Genomic DNA, 22,632 nt, shown 5'->3' on the forward strand with positions numbered 1-22,632 from the left:
TCTTTGGACAGTCTCCAATTTTAATGTCTCTCATTAAATGTGATATTCAAAATGGGCCACAATGTTTGTGAACATTTCTGCTTAGCACAGAATACAGAGTTCTCTTACTGCCCACTGTGCACTTCTGTTAACACAGGCCAAGATGAACTTGGTATTTCCTGACAGCTCTATCACATGGTTCACTGATATCAATTAAAATTCACATGGACTGCGGTAAAATCATGTAGTATTTCTATTGTATTAATTGCCTATCATGGGATTCCTCTCCCCACCTGCTGCATCTAGGGAGGGTTCGGGGTGGGGTCTTCATTCCATTTCTTGGTGCCCCCGCCCCCTGAGCTGGATGGCTGGTCCTTCCTTGGTCCCCAAATAAAGAGCAAATTTCACTGAAAAAGAAATTGCCTATCATGGGCAAGTCAAAGAGCTGTGGACTAGAAATGCAGGAGTGGATACAGTGTTAGATAAGGTACACCCTGTTCTCAAAGGAGCAAAGAGAAGAAAGAAGGGGTGGGAGTGGAAGAGATGGTAGAACTGGTTCCCAGCCATATCGCTGGTGTTATAAAGCTGTCAGGCACAGAGGCCTTAGGGAGACTCAATCCTCCTCCAACTCTGTGACCAATGTTACTTTGTGACTCTGTACCATTCAGAGGCTGAGCAGAAGAGCATGTCAGATGCTTAAAGCTACCACCCAATATGTCTTATCCTGTACCTGTAAATTGATCTATTTTAAACCTGAGTTAAGGATTTTCCTTCTATTTGTATTTAATTGTACCTTATGTATTTATCTTGTGAGTTTTGGTCCGTCTTTTTAAATTTTAAAAGTGTTTTGTTTTGTTGTTTACCCTGATACTGCAAGAATCAAATTCTACAATGTCAACACGCCCAGCTCTGAACTTCCCGCAAATGGAATGAACATGCCTTATATGTCTCTAATAAAAGTGCTAAATAGGAATCGACCTTGGACAGACAGCAGTGTGACAGAGACACAAGCTCAGGCTGGGAGTGGGCTATGTCTGGTTTGTTCGTCCGTCTGTCAAAAACACAGCACAGGGCTCCACACAGGTGGATGCTGTCAAACCTTCTATAAATCAATCAAGGTCCTTCTCCAGTATCAAACCATAGAATATTAGAATATCTTACTTGGAAAGGACCTTAAAAATCATTTAACTCAATGTCCTTTCTTCATATAGTCAGAAAATGAAACCCAAAGAGGAACAATTATTTACCTGAAATCACCTACTTCGGGGAAAAAAAAGCTCAATGATCCAGCCTTCCTATTTTCTAATTCAGAACACCTCCTACCACACTGAGCAGCGGACTTACCAATCAACACTCTCCTATTATGTGTTCACCCCCATAATTATACTACTATCAAGCCTGGAGGGACCCTTGGAAGCCCCAATTAGGGCAAAAGAAAGACCTTTTCCTTTTGACTCTGAGACCAAATTCTCCTGGGTAAATAAAAATAAGCCCCCACCTCTTTAGGCACTAAATTTGTCATAATAAGGGAAAGACTCTTAACAGAGAGTTCCAGAAAGTAGCTATGGGGTTCTAGAGGAGAAAAAAAAAAGTCTTCCATCATTCCTTAGACACATAAACAGGCCTCCAAGGGATTTCTCCAGAGTATTAAACCACATCAGAGGTCCATGACCCCATAGGCCCAGGTGTTCATTCTACCTCTGGGCCTGACCTATTCTGAATTCTGCTGTCCAAATCACAATGAAGAGTAAATGCTATAGATTGTTGAGTACTAAGCTCCCCATGCTGGGGTTTTACATTCTTTATTTCAAATCTTCATGACAACACTGCATGCTAGCTTTCATTTGCTCATTTTCCAGATAAGGAAATAAAGATCCAGAGAGGTTAAATAACTTTTCCAAGGTAATAAGTGGAGAAGCCAGTACTGAAACCCATGTCTATCCATCTAAATCCAAGATTTATTTCAAGGCCATACGCTTTCCACAGTACCAGCCTGCTTGCCCCAAAATCTGTCCTCAATTATTTTAAGTTTGACCTCAACTAACCCCCAAACAAGTTACCCAGAAAAATAGGAATTTGGCTACCACCAAAGACTATCTATAGCCTTTCCAATCTGCTCCTCCAGACCAATCTCCCAATGGATTCCTAATGTAGCCTACATTTGCAACTTTCTTCTGCAAGAACTCTCTGCCCTGAATTGTTCTATTAACCATATTACAGAATCAAAAACAATATGACGTCAAGGATACACTTAACTCATTCAATATTACACTGCAGGGGAGATGTCTAGGGGTTTTTTCCTCATTAAAGAAATAGATCAAATAGATCATGAACAAATTGTATTGTTCCGGATACTCATAGAAATTATTTGTTTAAACCACCCCATCTGTGGTATTTTATCAGAGCAGCCCTAGCTGACTAATATAGTTGTGTAACTTCCACCATAATCAAGATATAGAATACTTCCATCATTCCAAAAATTTCTCTCTTTGTAGTCAATCCTCTTTCCCCACCTTCAGTCTCTGGCATCCATTGACCTGTTTCTGTTGCTATAGTTTCACGTTTTCCAGAATGTCATATGAATGGAATCATACGGTATAGAGCCTTTTGAATCTGGCTTTTTTTCACTTAGCATGATGCTTTGAGATTCATCCGTGTTGCTGTATGGATAATCGTTTATTTTTGATGAAGATGTTTTCAGAGTATATGAGCAAGAGAAAAGAGAGAGAGAAGGAAGAGGAATAGGACATTGGTTTTGAGGAGTAAGGGGATGTTGAGTCAAGAATCAGGTATTTGAGGGCTTCCCTGGTGGCTCAGCGGTTAAGAATCTGCCTGCCAATGCAGGGGACATGGGTTCAAGCCCTGGTCTGGGAAGATCCCACATGCCTCGGAGCAACTAAGCCCGTGCGCCACAACTACTGAGCCTGCGCTCTAGAGCCCGTGAGCCACAACTACTGAGCCCACGTGCCACAACTACTGAAGCCCACATGCCTAGAGCCCGTGCTCCGTAACAAGAGAAGCCACTGCAATGAGAAGCCTGCACACCACAAGGAAGAGTAGCCCCCGCTTGCCACAAGGAGAGAAAGCCTGCATGCAGCAACGAAGACCAACGCAGCCAAAATTAAATTAATTAATTTAAATTTTTTTAAAAAGGTAACTATCCTTTAAAAAAAATCAGGATTTGAGAAATTGAATGTACTCAAAATATAGTACAAATAATTACTCTAGATTTTCCCAAAATCTAATCTAGTTGAATCTCTCCCATCTCTCTCTCCTTGGCCTTAGGTCAGAGTTGAGATAATCACTCTCAACTCTGGGATTCTCAGTCCCCAATTTCCTACTATCCTTAGTCTGTGTGAGGATTCACTCCTGCTTAATTTTATATGTTTCTCAATTTATTCTCTACACCACTGCTCTTCTCCCCCCAGGCTCTCTCTCTCTTTCTAACATGTTTATTATACATGCTTAGGTGTATGAGAATCTTTAAAACCTATATAGTGCTGATTTGTATTCTTATGTGTTTTATGTATTTTTCCAATTTAATTAATTTATTTTTATTTTGGGCTGCATTGGGTTTTCATTGTGGCACATGGGCTTTCTCTAGCTGCGGTGGAGCAGGGGCTACTCTTCGTTGCTGTGTGCTGGCTTCTCATTGTGGTGGCTTCTCTTGTTGCGGAGCATGGGCTCTAGGCATGAAGGCTTCAGTAGTTGTGGCTCGCGGACTCTAGAGCGCAGGCTCAGTAATTGTGGCGCACAGGCTTAGTTGCTCCGCGACATGGGGGATCTTCCCAGACCAGGGCTCGAACCCGTGTCCCCTGCATTGGCTGGCTGATTCTTAACCACTGTGCCACCAGGGAAGTCCCTACTTATGTGTTTTAAATATAAGTAAAGGGTATTGTGATATAGAGCTTGAACGACTTCTTTTTCACTCAGCACTATGTTTTTAAGATCTATCGAGGTAATGCATAGTACTTTGTAAGCTGTGAATAACTCTACAAATATTTTCTACTACTACTTTTAATAGTAGTAGTGGTTGTAGTAATAATAATAATTTATTCAAGAAATCTTTTTGAGTATCTACTTTGTTCAACCCTAGGTATAGAGAAATCTTTTTTTTTAAAAAAAAGACACAATTCCTCATGGAGAAATGTGAGAGTCTCCTATTCTCTAGTATGAGAGTTTCTAACAGAGGGCCTAACCTCATCTTGAGGCTCAGGGGCTGTTTCTCTAAGGCAGGGGCACTTCAGCCAATTTTTGCCCCTTAAGCTAGGGCTCCTACACATATAAGCCACATATATTGTTCATATACCAGATGGTATTGCATTTTTTTCAGAAGGGTAAGTTTGAACAAAAGTAATCTAGGACTGAGCTGCCGAAAATTGGGTCCAATGACTACTGTGGGGAGATGAGTCAAAGCCGGGTGATTCAGATGACAGAGCAACACAGATGATTGAAAACTGGAATCATCAATAATGTGCGTCACCTTCTCATCTTGTGCAAGTGCATGTTGTCACAACATGCCAACATCATCAAAAGAAATATTAAGCTCCTACTGCCATGCATGGTGGGTCAGAGTGTGGGCCTGTTTGTTTGCTTGGATGGAGGTGAAATTAGGGAAAGTAAGTAACACAACCCCAGGACACAGGATCAAGTCACTGCTCTCAGTTCTAGCACTGAATTGCACCCAAGTTCAGAATAAAGGATTAATGCTCCCAAACTGACTAAGCACTTTATATTGCATTAATTTCAATTTAATATGAAGTAAGAAGGAGGAACAAACGGGAAACAGTCTAAAAACAGGGAGCACATACAAGCGTGTAGATCAGTTAGTTCAGGCAACAGGCGGATCCCAACTCTCCACTGCCATTACTCTCAAGAGCAAGATCTGCTAGTGGGTTAACAGCACTCACAATATTTTCCCTTTAGTGATAGAGCCAGATAAAGATCTTGGGAGCTGTCAAAAGGATTTTGTTTTTAATGCAAGCCTGTGTAAATACTGGTCTTCATTTAGGAGCATTTTTGTATTTTCTAGTAATGCAGACTTATGTGAAAAATGCCTGGTTTATCCTCTCCCAATCTACTCCTACCCTATGAACTCTTAAAAATCTGTGTCCTCGTGTTAGAGGAAAACCATTACATTTTAACTCCTTGCTGATCTGCAGTCTTCTGACAGGAAATTTGAAACTGCAAACTGCTATGTAGGGTTCACCAAAATGCTTGACGTTTAAGAGGGTCTAAAAGACTAAAGGTCATGGTCTATTTCAAATGTATTTTGAAAGCCTCTCAATTTACCTTTTTTATGTGTTGACATGGGTAGAGATTTAACACCAAGGTGACTAGAAAGGAATGAAATTTATCCTTAAACCCCGAAGAGTAAACTCACATCATCATGTTTTAGTCTCACCACCTTCCTGTTTGAATGATTCATTGTAACAAATATTTTTTGAGCTTTCCTACTATATTCAAGAGAGAAACAAAAGTTAACAAAACACAGACTTAAAGAGCCACAGTTCTTAACCGCAGGGCCTTATGTGGGCTTCTAGTGATGCTTTAATAACCATATTGTTATTAAATATCCATACTTCTAAATCCATTGGGAAAAAAATAGGGCTCAGAACTTTCATCAGATTCTCAAAGGCATCTGTGGCTTCAGGAAATTTAAGCATCTCTGGCCTAGTCATGGGATAAGTCATATATAAAGACTGAATGATAAATTGTTAAAGGTGAAATGGTATTTTAAAGCCATCTAAACTGAATTAGTCTTCTTCAGTTTACAAATGAGAAAACTGAGGTGCAGCAGGGAACTATGACTTGCCCCTAGTGCCAGATAGCACTAAGACGTGAGCCACAGCCCTCATTCTGGAGCTAACTATGGCTATGACTGGGGTAGAGTAAGATAAGTAACAGAAAAGAACTACAGGAGAAATGGGAAAGATCACATTTGCTTGAGAATGTCAAAAAAGACCTGATGAGGGACGTGGCCTTTGAAAGAGTCTCAAATGATGGATTTTGAGACATATTATTGGGAAGGCTAAGGTGAGAGTAGATGGAGTATGAGTGTCATCTGGGGAAAAGAAGCAAGAAAAATAAAGTTAGGAACACATGAATGTGTGTGTGTGTGTGTGTGTGTGTGTGTGTAAGAATAGGAGACAGGAGTGGAAAAATAGGCGGTGGCCCTATTGTGAAAGGTGTCAGAGGTAGGATGAGAACAGACACGCCATGTACAACACAAGTTTAAAAATCCACAAAGGGGCTTCCCTGGTGGTGCAGTGGTTGAGAGTCCGCCTGCTGATGCAGGGGACACGGGCTTGTGCGCCGGTCCAGAAAGATCCCACGTGCCACGGAGCGGCTGGGCCCGTGAGCCATGGTCGCTGAGCCTGTGCGTCCGGAGCCTGTGCTCCGCAACGGGAGAGGCCACAACTGTGAGAGGCCCGTGTACCGCAAAAAAAAAAAAAAAAAAAAAAAAAAAATCCACAAAGTACCATATATCCTCTTGTCACATTTCCAGAGATTTCTTTGAATGCTCACACTTTCTCAGCACTGGTAAACACTCATAAAAGCTGCTGGTGCGACTGTAAACTGGTACAACCTTTCTAGAGGGCAATTTGGGAAGCAGTATCAAAATTAATTGAACAGTGCATAGCTTTGGACTGGGCAATTCCTCTTCTAGGAATTTATTCTAAGTAAACAATAATGAACATGCATAGAGATTCCTAAGACTATCCACTGCAGTGTTCATTCTAGTAATGAATAATTAGAAACTGCCTCATCTCCTCACATAGAGGACGTTAAATAAATTATGACACCTCTTCAAGATGGAAGAAATATGATCATTAAATATCATACTGTAGAAGAGTAGTTAATGGGGAAATGTTCATGATAAACTGTGAATATTTTACAGTTGTTTACATTTTACCTTCCCTATTGTGTTTTTCTCAAATGAGAAACCAGAGGTTTTTAACTTGCCTGTGTGCTTTATCTGCATAGAAAGCCTATGACACACGTTTAGAGAAATAAAGCAAGTTGCAGAGCAGTAAGTATACTATTATCCTCATAAAAAGGCATATGAATAGATGTATATAGATTAAAAGGATATTCATCAAAAAGTTAATAATGGTAATCCCCAATTGCGAAATTAGCATTTAAAAAATTTTGCTCTGTTTTTCTATGTTTTCTAGGTTGAAAAAAATAAAAAGTGATCATTTTTAAAACAATTTTTACTGGGGTAACAAGTGATCATTTTAAAAGCAAAACAATACAGGTGTTATTTTTTAAAAGACGGTGATCCCCGAAGTGTTGTTATTTCTGAGTGAGGAAGTTAACCTAGCCGGGATGATTTTGAACCTCTCAGCAGTTCCTTCTCTTTTGTAATGCATATCCAAATGTCACAGGACACTTCTCTTTCTCATCCCTTCCTATCTTATTTTGAAGACTTATTTTGCCTGGGATAATTTATTGAGGGGCTTCATTTACCTCTTAGCTTATCTATAAAACAGCTTTTTCTGAATATGAAGATTCTGAAGATTCCCACCAAACACACATTCAAAACCTACTTCCTAAGAAAGTTACTTCTGGTTTTGTCAAAAGTTCCATTGCTGAACAGATGACACTGACTGATCAGCTGGTAATGAGAGAGAAGAGGAAGTAGGCTTGACTCTAACTTGCCCTGATGTCCTTCCAGCCTGACATGTCTTTGCACAGGGAACTGATGGGGTCACATCAGAAGGCAAATTCCCACAATGCCAAGCTGGTAGATATTTCTTAGAAAACAAGGGCTCTGCTATTGACCCTAAAAAGGGAAAAAACTATAGGTTATTCCAGATATCACCCAATGAAGACCCATCCCACTGCCATACTTAAATAGTCTTGATCAACTACACTGAACATCTGTGGAATTTACTACTAAAACCTAGGGACCTGCCATTAACAGTAGACTGGATTAATACACTGTGGTATATGTCTCCACACCTGCTGCTGGAGAAGAGAGTGATGGGGGCTCCTGGGGAGCTGGTGATATTCTGTTTCTTGTTCTCAGTGCTGGTTATAAGGGTGTATTCAGCTTCTAAAGATTCATTCAGTCTACATATATGACTTTTTTAGTATATATGATACATTTCAATAAAAAGTTTAAAAGAAAAACCTACCTGGAGACCACTATTATCATCCCCAGAGCAAGGATCCTCAGTTGGACCAGTGCTGAACTTACCGAGAGACGTGTAGGATAATGTATATATGGTTTGCATTTTCACTTGAGAGTGAAGGGAAGGGAGAAGGAGAGTGGAAAATAAGAGAGACCTGTATGCTTGGAAACCAAGTTGTGTGGCCTCGTATTCTGAGGAATTGCCCAGGTGGTGCGCTTCAGAGAAAAGGGTAGGTGACCATGTGGGAACTAAGCCTCCTATTCTAGCCTTCGCCACGGAGATCGCTGAGCATCTCACTTTTCCTCTCTGAACTTCAGGTTGGCCAGCTAGAAAAGGAAAATATTTGATCTTATTAACCATGAGCTAAGGGCTTTGTTCTCACTGGGGTGTTTAAGAAAAGACATAATTTGTTGGGGGGAGTACTAAAAAAAATGCAGCAATGACTGACAGATCATTTTTCTTATTAGAAAGCAAAGTTAAACATTTTTAGGTGGCTCTCAGGTCACCCAGACAGGATGTGATGACAAAGCCCATTCTCCAGAACAGGACAGCCACTGTGGAAGTGAAGCACTTGGAACAGCAGAGCTGGAGCTTTCAGTGGGCTGTTCACAGCAACTTCTTGGTTTGTCCAGGCCATGGTCAAAGTCCCACTGAGAAGCTGAGAACTTGTCCCACCCATTTTCCCTCCATTCAGCGTTAGTGATCCATGGGCCGACCTTAGAGTCTCCTATTTCTCCATCCTGTGAATTTTCCTTCCTGCGTCACCGTCACTAAGCCAGCTCTGTTACCAACTTTACTCTGCTGTTTCCATACACAATACTGTGTTTACACACACATGTGTATAGTCTGGAGTCAACCAGCTATTTTCAAACAAACTGGTAGTTTAACAGAATGCAGCAGGATTTTTATACCAGAAATTCCCAAACTGTGTTCTGTGGAGCAACTATACTCAGGGATATTCATACTAATTCCCTGACAAAAGGATATGTGATTAAATACACTTGGGGATTGCTGAGTTTTTTTAAGTGTTTACTTTAGAACTTTTCAGAGATTTTGATATGCATTATGGATGTTCCAGAAGATACAAAAACTCTTAAATCTTTTTTGTAGGAATAGTATTTCCTCAGGCAACCTAGTTTAGGAAAACTGATAAATGCCTTCATTCAACAAACATTTACCAAGTTCCTACTATGTGTCAGGCACTGTTCCAGGTGCCTGGAGAATATATCTTTCTCAAGGTCCTTTTCAAAGGACCTTTTTATTCTAGTGGGGAGAGGAGACAATAAACCAGTAAACAAGACAGATTCTGCATGTGATAAGAAACATATGGAGGAAACAGCCAGGGCCCACTTTAAGGCCTCTTTGGGGAGATATTTGAGCTGAAACTTGAAGATAAGCATGAGTCAGCCACAGGAAGAGCCAGGAGGAAAACATTCTAGACATACAAGAGAGTAAATGCAAAGGCCCAAAGGCAGGAAAGATCTTGGGCTGCTCCAGGATCAGATCAAGTTCTGACCAGGTTGGAGTTGCTGGAGGGCAGTGAGGGATGAAGACAGTGGTGGAAAATGAGGTTGGGGAAGAGGCAGGTACTGGATCATGTAAGGCCTGGTGGCAACAATCAGGAATTTGGGTCTTTGTCTAAGAAGGGTAAGAAGCCCCTAGGGGGCTTTAAGTAGTAAGGTGCTGCCAAGGGAGATGGAGAGAAGCGGGTTAATAAGAAATGTGTCACGGTAGGAAAGCCTATGGAACTCCCCGGTTACTGTCTAGACTCTACTTATGCTTCGGCACTTTATCTGTGCTTTGCTCACATTATCTTTCTGTGGTTGTGAACCTCTGTTTCCTAACTCAATTGCGAGTTCCCTCTCTCTAGGCTCTAAGCAGAAAACAAAGAGTAAAATCCAGGTATCAAAAGACCTGGGTTCCAATCCTGGGCTCACAGTAAGCAGCTGTGAGAGTGTGGACCAGTCACTTCACCTCTCTGGGCCTCACTCACTTCATCTGTAAAGTGAAACCAAAGGACTAAGTGATCTACTTCTATGATTCTGAGATCTACATTCTACACCTCTTAAGGCAGGGAGAGACATAACTAGGCAAAGAGAGAGAAGGGAACTAGGGATTTGCTCCACATCCCTTGAGAGATGACAAGGAAGAAAAATAAAGGTTAAAGATTAACCCCATAACATCGAGCTTGGTAATGCTTTCTTGGATATGACACCAAAAGCACAAGCAACAGAAGCAAAATTAGACAAACAGGAACTACATCAAACTAAAAAGTTTCAGCACAATAAAGGAAATAATCAGCAGACTGAAGAGGCAACCTGGAGTATGGGAAAAAATATTTGCATACCATATATCCGATAAGGACTTAATATCCAAAATATACTAGGAACTCCTACAATCCAACAGAAAAAAAAAATTACCCAATTTAAAAATGAGCAAAGGACTTGAACAGGCATTTCTCCAAAGAAGACAAATAAATGGCTAACAGATATATGAGAAAATGGTCAACATCACTAATTGTCAGGGAAATGCAAATCAAAACTACAGTGAGGTATCCTCTCACATCTGTTAGAATGGGTTTTATTAAATAATAATAATTTTAAAAAGATAAGTGTTGGCAAGGATGTGGAAAAATTGGAACCCTTGTACACTCTTTTTTAATGTATTTATTTTATTTTTGGCTGTGTTGGGTCTTGGTTGCTGTGCGCAGGCTTTCTCCAGTTGTGGTGAGCGGGGGCTACTCTTTGTTGCGGTGTGCAGGCTTCTCATTGTGGTGGATTCTCTTGTTGCGGAGCATGGGCTTTAGGCACGTGGGCTTCAGTAGTCGCAGTACACAGACTCGGTAGTTGTGGCTACCGGGCTCTAGAGCACAGGCTCAGTAGTTGTGGTACATGAGCTTAGCTACTCCATGGCATGTGGGATATTCCCGGACCAGGGCTTGAACCTGTGTCCCCTGCATGGGCAGGCGGATTCTTAACCACTGCACCACCAGGGAAGCCCCACCTTGTACACTCTTGGTGGAAATGCAAAATGGTACAGCTGCTGTGTAAAACACCATGAAGTTTCCTCAAAAAATTGAAAATAGAACTACCATATGATCCAACAATCCCACTTCTATTTACCCAAAATATGTTCAAACCCACAAAATATATACATTAAATATGTGCAATTTTTTTTAAAGTCAAAGGTTAGACATCAGTTTCCTGTGGCTGCTGTAACAATCTCCAAAAATTGAGTGTCTCAGAACAACAGAAATTTATTCTCTTACATCCTGGAGGCCAAAATCAAGGAGTTGGTAGGGCCAAATTCTCTCCAAAGACTCTAGAGGAGAATCCATTCCTTGTCTCTTCCAGGTTCTGGTGGCTCCAGGAATTCTGGCTTTGGGCTGTATCACTCCAGTCTCTGTTGCCTCTTACTTTTCTGTCTCAACCTCCCGCCATCTGTTTTTTTTAAAGATACTTGGTATTGGGACTTCCCTGGCGGTCCAGTGGTTAAGACTCCACGCTTCCACTGCAGGCGGCTGGGGTTCAATCCCTGGTTGGGGAACTAAGATCCCACATGCTGCACGGTGCGGCCAAAAAATTTTTAAATAAGTAAAGATACTTGATATTGCATTTAGGGCCCATCCAGAAAATCTAGGATAAGCTCCTACTCTCGAGATCTTTGACTTAATCATGTCTTTTGCCATATAAAGAAAGTAATATGCAATCTTTTACCTCATAAAAGAGTTTCTAGAGATTAGAACATGGACATATCTTTCTGGGGGGCCATCACTAAGCCCACTACAGATATCAATTACTGCCTCACTAATATGCCCTCACACTGTTTTCGGGTATTCATTCTTCCTTTCCAGGATTCCCATTCCACCGTGACTTTCATCTCTTTCACTTCTCCTTCGTAGTGCCCAGTAAAAGACTCTGCATACAGTAGGTAGTTATTCAATGAGCACTGCTCTCAAACAGAAACCTCAGGAAACCTTTAAGTAAGAGTATCCCAGGTACTTCCCTTACAACTCAAAGATTGGAAAATCGGCTAGACATCAGCTGATTTGTAAAGCAGCAAAAGAATGCACTCAGCTAGGCATAAGAGATTTAGGTTTTAGTCCCTACTCTGCACCAGTCTGTTTTGTGACCCAGCAGGAAAGTCTCTCTGGCTGTCTGGGCATAGGTGTCTAAAAGAGAAGCCTACTGTGATTGGCTTCTAGAAGCTCTTACACCACTTATATTGCACAAGAAGAATTTGTAAGGGAGAAAAAAAAATATTTTACTCTACCCATCTTAGGTTCATGGGCCCTGCAAATTGGACTGGCAAAAGACAGATTAACAAGAGTGAAACAGAAGTTCGTTAACATGTGTATCATGCATGCACATGAGAGAATTCAGTGATAAATATCTCAAAGGGGGTTAGAATTTAGGTTTATATACCATCTTAGCAAAAGAACAATACATTTCTGGAGATGTGACAAGACAAAGGAAGAGGACTTTAAGGTTTTAGGGGCAGCAAATTGTGAGAAGGTAAATACATGGGGAAAACCAGTGGAAAATAAGGGCTAGTTAGCAAAGTTTGTTACCTAGGTTCCTCTGGTGCCATTTTGGGGCTGATAAGAGTCCGGAGTTGTCTCCAATGATTAAGAATCATCCTGCCTTTCCAAGTAGAGAGGGGGAGGGCAGGGAGTTTTTCTCGTGTCTGCTTTTTCTCAATTGCCTTTGGCTGAAAATAATCCTATGTCAGAGTGGCATATCTTAAGGGGTGGCATGCTCTGAACCCCTTCGAACTCAAAATTAAATATGTTCTTTCTGAGGATCCTTTGAAACACGTATTTCCTCTAAGTTACAGAAGGAAAACATAGCCTTTTGCCCTCTTCTACTGCAATCTTGGGGGAAGCTCCTGCCCTAGAAAGAAGAAAAGCATTGAAGCGAGATAAAAATCTTCATTTTCCAGTTCTGCTGGCCCAGATCTGAACACTTGAGGCTTTTGCAATAAGGAGGGTCAAGTTTCAAAGATCTCTATCTCTACCATGAGCTCTATTGCTGTTTTGGAAAAAGCCAGCAAATCCTTCAGCTAACAAGTATTCTTCAGCCCAGCAACATATAGCCCGCTGGATGCCTGCTTCTGTCTTCCAGCCTCATCCTGCCCTCTCCATCCCCCCTCCCACACCCAGCATATCCCCACGAAAACTTCCTCCTATAAATAATTTAAAGAGCCAAGCTATTAATTGGAGGACTTATAACAGAGAGTGAGAAAGGCACAGGAAAAGGAAAATAATTATCCTGTCCTTCTCATCACACTCCCTTACTTAAGTGCTAGAAGAAATACATGAACTTTTGTACCAGAGAGAAAGGAAGAAAATAACATTAACTGAACACCTACTATGTACCAGGCCTTTTCCTGGTTATCTTAGCCTCACAACAATCCTGTGAAGTAGTTATCATCATTCCCTTTAAAAGATATGGGAACAGCCCAAATATCCATGACTGGATGAAAGGATAAACAAAATGTGGTATGTATATACACTGGAATATTATCCAGCCTTAAAAAGGAAGGAAATTCTAGTAAATGCTACAACTCGGATGAGACATTAAAACATTATGCTTAAGACTCACAGATATAGGGAACAAACGAGTGGATACCAGTGGGGAGAGGGAAGGGTGGAGGGGCATTACAGGTGTAGGGGATTAAGAGGTACAAACAATTATATATAAAATAAGCCACAAGGATATATTGTACCACATGGGGAAGGTAGTCAATATTTTACAATAACTATAAATGGAGTATAACCTTTAAAATTGTGAATCACTGTACTGTATACCTATAATTTATATAATATTGTACATCAACCATACTGCAATAAAAAATTTTTTTAAGACGTGTGCTAAGTGAAATGAGTCAGACACATATTACATGATTCCACTTATGTACCTAGAATAGACAAATCCATAGAGACAGAAAGTAGTATAGATGTTACCAAAGGGTGAGGGGAGGGAAGAACAGGAGTTATTTTTTGATGGGTACAGACCTTCTGTTCGAGATGATGAAAAACTCTGTAAATAGAGAGTGGTGATGGGCTGCACAACATTGTGAATGTACTTAATGCTGCCGGACTGTATAGTTTAAAATCGTTAAAATTGTAAAAATTTGTGTTATGTGTATTTTAAGAGAACTAAAAAAAATAGGATATGGAACCTATGAGGTTAATTGTCCCAAATCACACTGCCATTAAAGGGAAACCCAGGGTCTGAACCCACTTAACTGACATGTGATAATTATTATGTGGAGAAAAAAATCCATAGATAAGAATACTACTAATCTCCAGACAAAGCAGAAACTGCAACTGAGTAAACTTTAGCTTCTCATGTCTACCCCAAGCTAATTTCCTGACCTGAGGTTGGTTGTCAGATGATGGCTGGGTGAGTGGCAAGAATGTTAACTCATAACTCATTGAATATTATCTAACCACATCTTCCTAAATCTCTTCTGTAGATGGCCTCATCTGCTGTGTTATCCCCTGGTCCAGCTCTGTTTGAACTTTGACAATAATTGAAGAACTAAAGATAACTATATTAACCTGGCTCCTAAAGGCTGCAAATAGTGGCCTTAATGAGAGTAAAATTAGTAAACCCCTTTAGCCACTGTTGAGAGAATTTTGGGAAGTCCCTAGGCTGTAATGCTCAGGCCCAGCTTTGTCTCTCATCCCAGGTATTCAGCAAAATATCTGGCCAAAAGCAATATTTGGAAAGGTTTAATTAATTGAATTAAATTTTGAAAATTTAACCCCAAAACTCACAGGAGATACTCTATATGACCAGCCTAGATACTGAATAATCCAAAGATTCTAGTGGCAATCAGTGATTCTGTTGTTGCTGGTGGTGGTGGTTGTGGTCTCTCACCACTTTACTACCACCATATGACACACAGAGGTTAATTCAGCTTTTTGGTACCGTGTCCTGGGTGTGTTAATCAAAGGACCACTGAGGAAGGTTTAAGTACTGTATCACTTCTTGGTAAGAATAGCTAAGGAATGCCTGACACGATGTGCCTACAGAAGTGACAAAACATGAAGGGCCAACAGAACCTGTGAAGCACTGTATTCTTCCCCAAATATTTATCCTGAACATAAGGAGGCCTTTAGACCTCGTTTCCAACTTATAGGAAATATACAAGGCAGAGACATAAGTCAAATCACACCACAATTAGATAATGACAGAATGTAAGACATTCCTCAAGACAATTGACCTTCCTACTGCAAGACGTCAATTCCATGGGAGCAGGAGGAGGCCACTGGTCTAGATTAGAGGAAATTAAAGAAATATAAGGCCAAAATACATTATATGAACCTTAATTAGATTCTGGCTCAAAAAAAGCTATAAAATGGGCAATTAAGAAAATCTGACTATGGACTAAAAATTAGTTATTAGGGAATTATTTTTCATGTTTTTATTATTATAATGATATGATATGAAGGAAACTGTCCTTCTTTTTAGGGCATGCATGCTGAGGTATGTGAGGCTGAAGTGTCACAATGTCTAATACTTACTTTCAAAAGGTTTAGCAAAAAAAAGTACACATGCTCCCACACGTGTGCCTAGGAGTAGGGAAAGCAAATATGGCAAAACCTTAACTGTTGTTAAATTTGGATGTTGGGCATTTGGGTGATCATTGTACTATTTTCTTGACTTTTCTATATATTAGAACATTTTCCAAATTAAAAATTATTTTAAAAAATCAAAATCAAAATTACAACAGCAAAAAATAGCTAATGTTTACTGACTGTGTGCTATGTGCCAGCCAATGGTCTAAGACTTTATACTAGCAGCTTATTTAATTTCCATAACAACTCTATGAGACAGATTCTAATATTCTTCTCACTTTAGTGATGAGGAACATATTCAGTTATATAGTACAGATCTCTCAAGGAAAGAATATGGGGACGTTTCAAGGCCAGTTCCTGATGGTGAATGATTCCACTCACAGTAAATGCCAAAAACAGACATGATGCAAGCTTGGAATGAAAGCTACCTGAATTCCAGATTATTTAGTGCTCTCCTGACCCAGGAAACTCATGTTTTCCATTTATACCCCTTAAATATTCATTAATGCAGCTACTGATATCATTAAAGCTCCATCTATTAGGAAGCTGTAAAATAAAACGACCTCTATCCTACCAGAATATTGTTCAATTTTTAACTTAAGGGTCAACTCTTTCCATCTTGATAGCAAGAAGGGGAAGCACTGCATTTATTGCACCTCTGCATCTAACAGTTGTGGGGCTTGGACGTGGAGGACATAATTTTACCTTCCTGGGCCGCTCTCTTGTGAAATGAAGAGTTTGGCCAAAAAGTATAAGATCCTTTCCAACTTGGCCTTGTTGTAACCGGAACTTAGAATAGTCAGTTTCACAACCAATCTGTTCTATTTTGTTCAATTATGGAATTTTTTAAACAAAGTTTCTCAGAGCTGAGCAAATCCTTCCCTTCTATGGGAAGTTTTATGGTTCTATTTTAGAAGTGTCCTCCACAGCTGCTCCCTGGCCCCTTTTATGGTCCATGAGTCTGTTTATCTGGTAACCAAGTGTAGAGACCCCTTGTGACCTGAGGCAAGAGATTCAAGGTTCAAACATGCGGGCATGGTAGGGGGACTTTAAATTGCAAGCCTGCATCTCGGAACAGAAATCATCTGAAATGCTAAGCTCAGTCCCAAACTTCCTCACCTCAATTTCATGTCCCTAATAGTAGGAAATGCACTACGTACACCTTAAACTACCCACAGGCCAGGAACCATCAGATGAAGAAATAGCACAAGAATTCTGCTCAAATCTGTATAGTCTCCAAAATTGTCCAGCCAAAGAGCCGTTCCATCTTAAGGTCAGTGAGTGTGGCCAAGGCCAACTTCTCTAAGTGGTTAGAGGCGCTATGGATTCTAATCCTCTTACTGAATCATCAAACGGGTTTGATTTCTACAAGTTGCAGGCAGGTCTGCAGTTACCCCCATATTTCAGCTGGAACTCTAGAAGCAAACTGCCATGCAGATGACTGCTCTCAAACTCCACCCACCTGCCAACCTTCCATCCATCTTTTTTTTTTTTTTTCGGTAAGCGGGCCTCTCACTGTTGTGGCCTCTCCTGTTGCGGAGCACAGGCTCCGGACGCGCAGGCTCAGCGGCCATGGCTCACAGGCCCAGCCATTCCACGGCATGTGGGATCTTCCCGGACCGGGACATGAACCTGTGTCCCCAGCATCAGCAGGCAGACTCTCAACCACTGAGCCATCAGGGAAGCCCCTTCCATCCATCTTGCTGCCACCAGCCCCGCCCCAGCTCCAACTCCCTCCTGGAGTGCTTCCTCAGCATTTTCTTACTTAAGGAAAGGTTTTTAGCAAAAGTAACTTTGCATTGTGATTGATTTTTCACCTTTATTTCACACAAACACTAAAAATATATATATATGAAATGGAGGCATTTCAAACTTCTTTTGGAAGGGATTTAAGGTTGCCCCTACTGTTTGTTGCCATTGTTAGTTTTAAAGTTATGTATATTGTCAACTTCAAGATGTAGCCCTAAACCCAGAGCCCCGCAGAGTCGGGGGGAGTCCCTTTACCACTCCCCCAGCAGCTGTGGGAACGAGAGCTTTCTGGTTGCCAGACTTGGGTGGGAACGTGGAAAGGCCTTGCCCCACTTTGACTCTGCCATCCTTGCTCAGAGGCTGACCTCCCTCCCTCTGCCCAGGACACAGCACCAGTATTTCTAAATCAGGACCTAACACAGCAAAGTGTAAACTCTACATTCCATTCCTTCTGTAAGAGAGTCCTGTTAAAGTTCTCTTCTTGAAAAGGGGGTGGGGATGGGGGGAGCTACCACTGGCTGCCTGCTTTCAGGGTAAATCCTTCCATCTCCCCATAGAAGGAGACTTTGAAAGGAGGAGACTGGTTAGGGTGATGCATCATGCCCCAAAGGTGGTCCATGTACATTCTGCTACCAAACAATTCCATTTTAAAATAAGGCTGCGGAATAATGCATGTTACTGACTCTCAGAGATTCACACTGACATGTTAAAGGTTCTGAGAAAGAAAAAAAGCTGTTTGTTTGCTTTTATAATTTATTTTTTAAATTATTTATTTATTTATTTTTGGCTGCATTGGGTCTTTGTTACTGCACGCGGGCTCTCTCTAGTTGCAGCGAGCAGGGGCTACTCTTCGTTGTGGTGCGTGGGCTTCTCATTACAGGGGTTTCTCTTGTTGCAGAGCACGGGCTCTAGGCATGCGGGTTCAGTAGTTGTGGTGTGTGGGCTCAGTAACTGTGGCTCGCGGGCTGTAGATGCAGGCTCAGTAGTTGTGGCACACGGGCTTAGTTGCTCTGCAGCATGTGGGATCTTCCCGGATCAGGGCTCGAACCCATGTCCCCTGCATTGGCGGGCAGATTCTTAACAATTGTGCCACCAGGGAAGTCCAGAAAGCTGTTTAAGTTTAGTGCAAGATTTCCAAAAGCTATTTGACCATACTGCCTTTTTTTTTCTCTTTTATTCAACACTTATAAACATCTCTTCTGAAGAACACAAACTGGGAAATGCAGGTTTAATGGAAAATCGTGACCTTTGGTGTTAATAAATCTAGATTGGAATCACCATTGTATCGTTTACTTGCTGTGGGGCCCTGGGAAATTTACTTAATCTCTCTGAGTCTCCATCCTGCCATCTTTAAAAGTAAGCCAATAATTCCAACCTCATGAGGGTACTGTGAGAATGAAATAAGTGAAGGTATCGCTTGACACCTGATGGGAGTCCAATGAATGGTAATTGCCATTTATAAAAATGACACCTTGTGGAATGGCGGTTGTGAGGCACTTTCCAGATTCCCCCTTCCAGAATAAAGGAAGGAATTATTTCCCCAGATGCTGAGAATGCTGCCCGGCAGGGCTCAACTCTCAGCCCTCTTCAGGAATTGTCTTGGCTGGAGACCGCATGTCAATGACATACCCCATCCTTCCAGCAGCTGTGGAGGGGCTGGGGTTACAAAGGTCTGACCCTCTCACCCAATATGGGGGCCTGTCTGAAGGGTCATCTCAGCTTCAGAGCTTCCCGTGGGGTCGGCTAAGGCTGTCCTCCTCCCCCAATCCCACTTCCCTCTGCTCCCCTCCCCACTTCCTTCTGCCCTTCCCTCCCTTCTACAGGTGTCAATCCAAGAGCACTCCCTAAAATCCTCCAGCACATCAGTTTCCACTTCAGAGTCAGCTTCCTGAGGACCCAGCCAGCACCACAGTGATTCTAATAGTCCATCTTCCATCAGGACTTTGATGGCAGGAAGGAAAGGCATAGGGCTCAAACAGCCTCAGCAAGACCCAGATTTATGCATCTAATGAAGTAGGAGTTCCTTAAAGAAATGCATCTTATGCTAGGCAAATGTCCTCCCCAACCATGTCTCTGACAGGTTCTCTCAGGAGTAGGCTATGGTATCACCTGAGCAGCCTGAAAAACATGGGGCCTGTCAGGCCCATCCCAGACTGTCTTATGAGGCACTTTGGGATGACACTGAGAATCAATATTTGTAACAAACCCTCCAAATGATGCTGGTGTGGGCTACTCTTGGACCACTGTTAGAGAATCAGTGCTGCAAACTTTTTCGTTTTTAGGTGTGGCAGGTCAGATAGCCTGTGCCATAACTGCTCCACTCTGCATTCGTTGTAGCATGAAAGCAGCCACAGACAAAATGTGAGATGAAACAGATGGCTGGAGTCCAATAAAACTTCATTTACAGAAACAGACCGCAGGCCACATGAGTCCGTAGGCCATGCTGTGGCAACCCCCACCTTAGACTTTTATTTTTCAAGGCATGATCCTAGAATCATCAACTTCACCTTGGACCCTGCTATAAAAGGCTGGTACTCAGGCCCAGGCCCGGAAGTACTGAATCAGAATCTGTAATTTAACAGGCTGATCAGGTGATTTCTACTATGTTTGAGTTTGAGAAGCAATGCTATATAGTGTCCATTGGAGCAAGGTCATAGATTTGTATCGCCATGACCTAGTTAAGCTTCTCTCTGTTCCATGATTACAGAGGAAAGATTGGAACTTTCCCAACCTGTGCTAGGTATCTCGCAAAAGTGTGCCACGTAGAGCAGGTCAGCTCAAGTGCCCCTTTCCTGGGCAAACCAAGTAAATTCTGACTTTCTAACTGGAGGCCAGTGGTTAATTAATGCGAAAGACACACATTTGTAAAAGGATATAATCAAGCTGATACGGGAGCCAGGTGGGAGTCAAAGAAACCTTTTAATCTTGTGGGGAAGTAGAGTGGAAGAGACCATCTGGATTGCCAGGCACAAGAGCTCATCTTCCTGACTCATTCAATCCTGTTTTTCTGGCAGAGAATATTTGCAATATTGCATTAGTCAAGTGATTCTGCAACATCATTTAAATGACATAAAATGTCTGCTTGTGTCTGAGCATGATTCTGAGGGAAGAATTGTGCCAGCCCATCTGTTTCTCTGGAGAATAGATCCAGAATTAATTATATTAGAAAAAAACAGGCTCATTTTGACAGGATGACCCTGGTAAGTGTGTATAAAAGGCCTATATGCTAGAACTGTCCTCACAAGGGGCATGGGCATCACCGGCATAAGGGCAGATACATCTTGTCCCACCCTCCACTCATGCCCTGACAAAAGCCCAGAGATGCTTTCTTGGTTGGACTTAAGCACTCCATCTTCTAAAGCAATGATTGGCAAACTTTTTCTGTAAAGGGCCAGAGAGTAAATATTTTAGGCTTTGTCAGCTATAAGGTCTCTGTTACAACCACTCAGCTCTACACTGTAGTACAAAAGCAGCCATAGACAGTGAGTAAAGGAATGAGGAGGACTTGTTTAATAAAACTTCATTTACAAAAGCAGGCAGTGAGCTGGATTTGACCTATGGATTTTAGTCTGCTGGCTCCTGCTCTAGTGTGGTTTAAACCACTGCTTCTCAAACTGTAATGTGCATAGAAATCAGCAGAGTGTCTTATTAAAATGCAGATTCTTATTCAGTAGGTGAGGCCTGAGATTCTACATTTTTTTTTATCCATTTATTTAATTTTTGGCTGCATTGGGTCTTCGCTGCTGCATGTGGGTTTTCTCTAGGTGCTGAGAGTGGGGGCTACTCTTCGTTGAGGTGCGCAGGCTTCTCATTGCGGTGGCTGCTCTTGTTGCGGAGCACGGGCTTTAGGCACGTGGGCTTCAGTAGTTGTGGCTCACGGGCTCTAGAGCACAGGCTCAGTAGTTGTGGCGCACGGACTTAGTTGCTCTGTGGCATGTAGGATCTTCGCGGACCAGGGCTCGAACCCGTGTCCCCTGCATTGGCAGGCGGATTCTTAACCACTGTGCCACCAGGGAAGCACGAGATTCTACATTTTTAACCAGCTCCCATATGGTGATGATGGTGGTGGTCTAGAAACATGTTTTGAGCAGCAAGGATTGAGTTTAGACCAGAAGTTCTCAACCTTGGATGCACCCTGGAATCACCTGGAGAGCTTTAAAAATACCATTACCCAAGAGGAATGACAACAATGCCTGGTTCCTACCCTTACCCTCTGAAGTTCTTATTTCACTGGTCTGGTTGTGACCTGAATATCAGCTTTGGGTTTTTTTTTTTTTTTTAGCTTTGTTTAAAGCTCTGCAGGTAATTCTGATACGCAGCTGAAATTAAAAATCATTGTCAGGATAGAATCTGGAAGTTGGGGCATTCATGTCAACTGTTTGGTAGAGGAAGGGATATTCCCCCAACAAACACTTCCTGAGCAATTAGCATGTCCGAGGGAAGGTCATCTATTGAGTGCGGGAAATGCAGGTGGAGTGAAGGACTTGAAGAAAATGGTGAAAATTCAGAACAGGTACTCAGAACACTAGGAGAAGATTCAGAGCAGCGGACAAAGGGATTTCCCAGTGCTGTAAAGGGCCCGTTACAATTAGAGACAGTTTCAACTGAATAAAAGGAAGAATTTGCTGACAGTAAAACTGTCCAAAGTTGTCATGGGCTCCCATCGGAAATGGTGAACCTCTGTCACTGGATGATTTCAACCACTGGTGAAATCGGCACTTTTCATGCACAAAACCTAGGTATCAAGAACAGCCTAGCAGGGTGTTACTAGTAATTTTGGCTATTAGGAGTTAAACTGCCAACCTTTGCAAATGAATGACTTTAAAAATATACTTTAGAATACAGTCAAGCCTGTTTCTGTAACAGTATCCCTCTTAACTATTTGCATTATTGATTCACTTTGAGTGGAAAAAAAAAAGCGTGGCACAAAGTTAATGCCAGGAGTTGCACACAACCCACTAACTCTCTTAATCTCATCAGCAGAGGTGTTGTATCTCACAGGTAGCATCATCCATCACGTGTGGAGTAGTGGAACAAAAGGACTCTGAACTGCTGAGACAGATGGTACTGTGGTAGAGGCGGATCCAAGAATTGAATTTGGAGAGGAGATGTCGAACCAGCAGCAGTTAAAATTCCTTCCAACTCTGACACTTGGTGATTCTAAGAAAACACCTG

The sequence above is a fragment of the Leucopleurus acutus genome (assembly GCF_964270905.1).
Source record: "Leucopleurus acutus genome assembly, chromosome: 19".
NCBI classification, from domain to species: Eukaryota; Metazoa; Chordata; class Mammalia; order Artiodactyla; family Delphinidae; genus Leucopleurus; species Leucopleurus acutus.